The 7,050-nt window shown below is 34.8% G+C and overlaps 1 long non-coding RNA gene across 1 annotated transcript; it reads right to left on the reverse strand.

Annotated features, from left to right (window-relative positions):
• Positions 1 to 4,465: 4,465 nt before the first annotated feature.
• LOC114542797 lies at positions 4,466 to 6,888 on the reverse strand. Its single transcript, XR_003689767.1, has 3 exons — positions 6,235 to 6,888; positions 5,667 to 5,814; positions 4,466 to 5,026 (listed from the first exon to the last, which is right to left on the reverse strand). It is a non-coding gene; the product is annotated as an uncharacterized LOC114542797 (long non-coding RNA).
• Between the last annotated feature and the right edge of the window lie 162 nt (positions 6,889 to 7,050).

Consider the following 7,050-nt stretch of genomic DNA (forward strand, 5'->3'; position numbering starts at 1 on the left):
TGAGTATATACCGCTATAATAGCTTTGTTTCTCATAATGATATGCTGGATTCCTCGTCCAGGTATAACTTCTAAAACACGCCTTATTTTTACTTGTATTCCAATGCACCTAAGTTAGTAAAAAACCTGACAAACCCGCCGGTAGGGTGTAAAGAATTTATTTCTAAATCAAAAACTCGCTCTTACATAAGCCACTTATTGAAAAATTTTCGCTATATATTTCAGTCAGATGGATCTCTCAGTCATTTCTCATTCCTTAGTGAACAAATAGTATTTCAGTGAATTGCTAGAACATACCTATAAAGCTGAAAAACAGCTATAAACTTCAATTCTCAAAGATATGTTGCGTACCATGTCTTTGGATGAATGCGGATGTAAAGCGCGGTTACAGTTGGTGATAGGACATTTTCCACCAGCGAGTCTCTAATGAAATGAATAATTTGTTAAACAATTAATCTTAATCACACATTAAAAGTTATATATGACCGCATGGAAATGATGTGATGCATATAACGTGACAGGGTAATCTGTAGAAGCCTTGCTTATTAATCCAGCTAACCCTGACTAGTATGACATAATAATAAACTGAACATATACCATGTAGCCTGCAATATTTACCTTGCTTGGTATGTCAGTCCATCAAATCCATGTATGGCACAGCGATGGATGGAGGTGTAGTCAGTGATAAGAGAAAGGTAATAATTGTTAGCAACTCCTGGGTTGCCATACTTTATTTGATCTAAAATTGAAACACAAGGAACAAGTAAATTATTATATTATTGTCCAGGGTTGTGAGGCTATCAGCATTGTGATATCCCAGGTTCATGCGTACCGCTACCATGGGACAACATTCCTTAGCGAACAAATAGTATTTCAGTGAATTGCCAGAACATACCTGAAGAACCGCCATAAACTTCAATTCTCAAAGATATTTTGCCGTACCAATTCGACTCTATATGCCATAGAATCTACAATTGAGATTACAAGAACATAACTATCACACAATTGAAACTATAATTGTATATGAATCACAAGGGCCTATACAGTATAGTAACAGCATGTATTTTTTACTTCTATAACACAAGAATATACAGAACAAAATGCAGGTTGTTTTCTTTCATATTCACATAATACCCCCAACCCCTGACAGTTACATATATATTGGTAAATGCAATTACATAATAGGAAAGGGAGAAAAAAAATCTATTTTTTATAACACCAGTGAAATATTGTGTACGCATAATACTTAGCGCTATGACCCATGCTGTCATGCTTCCATCACCAGATATCATGAAATCATCTTGGTTTTTTAATGTTGAAATAATCCGTTTAATTTAAAAAGCACAAAAATACCACCAAAATATAGCTCGAAAATTTCTAATCAAGAAATTAATCAATATTGCTGTTAACCTGACACTGCAGTGCAGCTCTAAAAATCATATCAAATTACACAGGATTACAAAATGGAAATATAACTCGCCTTTGGAATTTCGTTATTTTCTTCGTTATTTTTTATCCTGTCGTCTTTTAACCGTTACATATAAACTGTAAAGGCATTAGTTATCTTTTCTGATAGGATTTAAGTCAGGATGGGCAGAAAAACTGGAAAAATATAGATTTTTTTATATGTTATTGTGTATAGCGAGGCGTTGCTCAGCCGCATGCACAAGTGGTTGTCGCGTGAGGTTAGAGGTGTCAAAAACGTAATGTTGCCTACCCCGTGCGGGTAAAATAAGCCCAGAAATCGATTTCTGGGTAAAATTGTCCCTAGTGGTCATAATTGTCAAATTTTCGCTAATATGGTGATAATTATATGCACATTTTCGGGTTTCCGTTTGTAAACACATTTGTTGGAAATATCACTACAAATCGCCAAAGCAACTGTATTTCGAGTAAAATATATGAAAATATTGATCCCAATGTAAGCTACAAATATTTGGAGGTTTTTAGGCGAGATTTTTGGAAGGCTTTGCGTATTTTTGCTTCTCTAACATTCAATTTAAAAAGTACAAGTTCTGCAATAAATATCTTGGCTTATAGGAAAGCTTTTGAAATGAACTAAAATTATACAAATAGGTAAATGTTTTTTCTTTAAGATAATACAATTTCTAGTTGAATTGATAAAACACTTCCAGATAAAACCGAAATTATCTGTGTGCGCCGTTTACGACCGGACAGCAATGAGTTTAGTGGTCTCATATTTATTAAAATGGGTGAAGTATTCGCAGAGTAATCACAAGTTTAAATGAGCTTACCACTTTGAAATATCCTCTGATCGGACGTCTAACTGAGAGGATCCCTTAAACATCGAGAATACTTCATTAACAAGTGCCGCATTCTGTCCTGTTTGAGAAGGTACAAGAACTTCATCTTGGGTATTGGTTACTCTTTGCTCCGTTGGAAGTTCCATTCTGTTGTATGAGGACAACACTTGTAGTTGGTGTGATGAAAGGATGCAGATTGTCCGTTGGATGTTGTGCTTTTGTATTTGAGACGGACCACATTAGATATCAGCGCAAAATTGACACATTCATGGGATTCGAACCCATGAACTCCTAAAAAGGAGTATCCGCAAAATGTGTTCTTTGTGTGGCCAGGAAAAAGAGAGAGCTACAGGGCTTCTCCCAAACCGACTGGCAGACAATACGAAACGTAGAGGACAAGACAGTACAACACAACACAACACAAAACACACAACCGACGACACAACATCCAACAACCCACAACCCACTAACTCTGTAGCTGAAACGACAAAAAATATGGTGAGTTGTTCCTAGAAAATGAAGCATCACAATTAGCATGAAGGCAATTGCTGGCTGGGTTTAACTGACGGCATGGATATGGGGTGGCTTCTTAGGGTTGGATACTGAAACTAAACTACGATCGTCTTTGTCTGAAAAACACAAAAAAAAATTATTAGTAGCTCCCTAGAAAACGAAAAGCAAAACACAGTTAGACAAGCAGTGAGCCGTGTTTCCAGATACGGGGACAGAGATTCTTAGCTAACAGCGGGGCCACGGGGTCTACTTCTATTTAAAAAATTAATTATACATACCTTGATCCTACCTAAAGAAAGAACTCACTTACCTGAGAAAAACGGTCGCAGACGGCTCTGTTTTATAGCCTGTAGGCTCTTGCATAATTCAGCAAAATTAAGACAACTTGATTGGTTATTTCTGTACACAGGTCAATTTGTCATTGGTCAATTTTTGTACTCCACGATTGGTTCAATAAAAACCAATCAGATTGGTTAATCTATATTCAAAATTTGATACCGTTTCTTTGATATTTGCAAGGTGATTGCACAACAAATGTTCGATTTCACACGTTTTGGAGCATATTCCAAGCCAATGTATCGCAGTATGAGTGTATTTGTTCGATTATTTCTCTCATGAAGTTCACAAGAAATTACAGTTCAATCATTATTAAAAGGCTTTATTCCCCTACCAGCTTTAGAACCCCATCGAACAGGAAAGTCGGAATTTAAAAGGCAAGTAAATCTCTCAAACTGTTGTAGCACTTGAATTCTGTGGTACATTTAACTACTGAACCTTTCAGAATATTGTAGAATTGGGCATGGCATAGAATAATAGTAAATATAGCAAACTGACAAATTCTTAAATGTAGTAAATTTCAAGGCTAAATATTGCAAATTCCAGTGGAAATACGGCGTTTTACCGCCATGCATACATAGCTATTCACAGCTACGATATTCACGTGTTGTATATATTCAATATTACACATCAAAGCGGCCTAATTCTTTGGATATTGCCCAAATGCAAACGAAAGCCGGTTGCAGTGGTTTAGCTCACATATTCAGGATTATTTTGATATCTTTAGCGTCAAAATCAAGCTTTTAGAAGATTTTTGCCCATTTTTTATATAAACATACCTGATGATATGAATTATCGCATCACGGGCAATAATATTTCACAATAATAAAAATTTCGGGCCAAAAGCTGAAAATCTGACCTAGGTCCGATTCGAGCTTGCCTTAAGCACGTGATTAGCAATGATTATCGCTTAGAACTTATAAAATGATTATTTTGCACATACTACACCAAGAATTACTCAGAATTAAAACAGAATGATAACATGTCAAATTCTAGACATTTTGAAGACAACAGAGACCAAAAAAGCGAAAAAATATGGAATTTCCAAAATATATCTTGCAATGGGTGAGTAATTTCAGATAACAAAGCAAGCTATTATTTTAATTCTTATTTTCACGTATAATACAAATGCAGGTTATAACTATATGCTGGTTGGAATATACTATTCAAAAAATCGTTTTAACCGCTATCGTTTACTGGTATTCCGGGGTCTTTAGCCCAAATACTTGCTGAGATATTTAATGTTTTTCCTCTGTGCGACAATATTGTCAGGAGTAATAGCCTAATAGGGACCAGACGGGAATTAGATATTATAGTACTTGTATATAATCCCTTACGAAAAAAACACATGCGAAAACCACATGTGGAATCACATGTGACTCACATGTGAAATTGGAACCATTATATCACATGTGGTTCACATGTGGTGGTATCACATGTGGTTCACATGTGGTAGTATCACATGTGGTAGTATCACATGTGAGTCACATGTGGTTCAGTACATGTGGATCTGGAACAACCACATGTGGTTCACATGTTAGTCTGTTTTGACGTTCACATGTGGTTCACATGTGATCCACACAAACTACTGCATGACACCTTTAATTATCATTAAATCACTCAGACACAGTATTACCAGGTGAAGTAAATTAATGCACATATATTGAAAACCATATTACAAAATGAAGTGAAACATTTGACTATGTTAAAGAGTAAAAGATACATCTGTAAATATAAAAAAATGAATTATAATACTATAATTTATTTAGTCATCCTACTGTCCTTAATTGTTGCTAAGATCTTCCTGATTCTTTCTTCGGTTTTCCATTGACAGCCTAAATTCTTTGCACTCTTGTGTCATAACAGCTTTTAAAATTGTATTATTTGCTTGAGGAAATTTCATGATGACAAAAGCTGGAAAAAATATAAACAGGATTGTTAATTAATAGCAATTGCAGTTCATCGCAATAAATAATTTAAAGTCAAATATAATTTCATTGCCTACAAAATAAAACATTAAATGGAAAGTGAGAATGTTATCTACTGTATACAAAAACATTAACAAAATAACAATCCATTCTTCTGAGAAACTGCTGTTGTTCATGGTCAACAGTGAATAAGGTTGTGCAGACCTAGGGAATGGCTAAGGGAAGGAATGGCTGAGGCAAGAAAGAGGCTTGAATCTTAGGAAAAGATGGTGGAACTTTGATGGTGTACATATTTTCTTGGTTGCAGCAAGTGCTGCTAAAACTGCCTCTTTAAAGTCTTAAATCCATCTGGCCATGTTGCTCAGTTGGTAGTACCAATCTGATACTGTGAGGCTTTTAGACCCAGCCAAAACATACAAAATATTTGAAATATCATATGTAAAAATACATTAATTTCTTCTAAATTAGGTGTTTAGAAAAACAAAATTCTGCTATACTGTATACAGAATATTGCTACTGTTTATAAGACTCCAAAGGTTATTGAATTAAGTTAAGGTGCAAGGGGTATTCCCTAATTTAGACCATATTGTGTACCGGTATATATCAAATGGTAATATGTTTCAAACCTTTATATTCTTCTTTGGTTTCTTATTGTCAGCACTGGTCACATCTAATCGCCTCTTCTTGGCTTTATTATCATCACTGTTATTATCACTGTTATCCTCCAACTGCTCAATTCAAGCTAAGTTTTCATTAGTAACTCATTCTTGCTATCTGTGAAAAAACACAAATACTCGCTTTAGAAAATTTATATATACACAAATATTTTATTGCTATACACAACTAAGTATGAGCGAGCGAGATGTGCACATGTTTGGAAGATAACATTCCACACGACTATATATCCCAGTCTCAGTTGGAAGGACATGTTGATCTAGAAAAAACTATAAACAATATTTCTAGCGCATATAATGTCACTATGTTCTGCTTCTTTCTTTGCTAAAACATTATTACACCGCTATTGAGGATATTTCCCGGCTATCACTAGTGTGTATGAGCGAAGTATTTATACGAAGATGAATGATGATTGATAAAGTTGAATAAACAATCTTCTGATTACAATAATACAATTCGATGCGGACCTAGGTTAAATTATTATTTATATTATTATTTAAGTGTCACTGAGATGCTTACCACTTTCTGCCAAAACGTTTCAAAATACGATTTCCATGCCGTCTTTGGGGAATTCATCTTTGAGTATCCAAACAAAACCATGCGATCCTTCTCGGGATGTTTTAGCATGCACACTTTTGTCTTTAAATAATATATTCTTTCTTTAAGATGCTTGTCTTATTTGACTCAATCCAGTGAACCAGCACCTATTTCATTTCCAATCGTATTAGGAGAGTGACAAAGATTATCCTTTTATGTCTTTTATCAAATAAAATTGCAATCTCCTCGTAGAACAGCCAAGAATGTCGTTGTAAAAAATTTGAATTTTGAAACGAATGCGCAACCTCGTTCCCAGGGTTTTCGCCTAATGTGGCGTCACACTTGTCGGTCGTTGGGGTTATTACACCGGTCGGAGATTGGCCTCAGATTTATAAATATTAGGACGAATGTATTATTACAACGAGGCTGAGTTTACTATTCGCTCATAGCCAACGAGGCTGAGTTATCTTATTGTTTTATTGTAAACTATAGCATTTAATAAGCAGCAGAATTTTGATATAATTTAAATAACCCGGCATATATAGACAATCCAATGAATATCCACAAGACATCTTCTGGATTGTCTTAATCAGCAGTGTTTTGATGTAAATAACTTTATTTGTAGATTACCAAATATGTTAGATAGAGATTAATTGTAAATAAGAAGACAACTTAAATATACAGTGTTACTTAAAATGAGCAAAGCAGTAACTATTATTTAGATGATTATGCACGTGTATTTGGGGAATAGGTATGTGGTATATGTATGCATTCAAATTACAGAAGTTTGCTGATTCA

The sequence above is a fragment of the Dendronephthya gigantea genome, unplaced genomic scaffold (assembly GCF_004324835.1).
Source record: "Dendronephthya gigantea isolate DGI-Jeju-01 unplaced genomic scaffold, DenGig_1.0 000400F, whole genome shotgun sequence".
NCBI classification, from domain to species: domain Eukaryota; kingdom Metazoa; phylum Cnidaria; class Anthozoa; order Malacalcyonacea; family Nephtheidae; genus Dendronephthya; species Dendronephthya gigantea.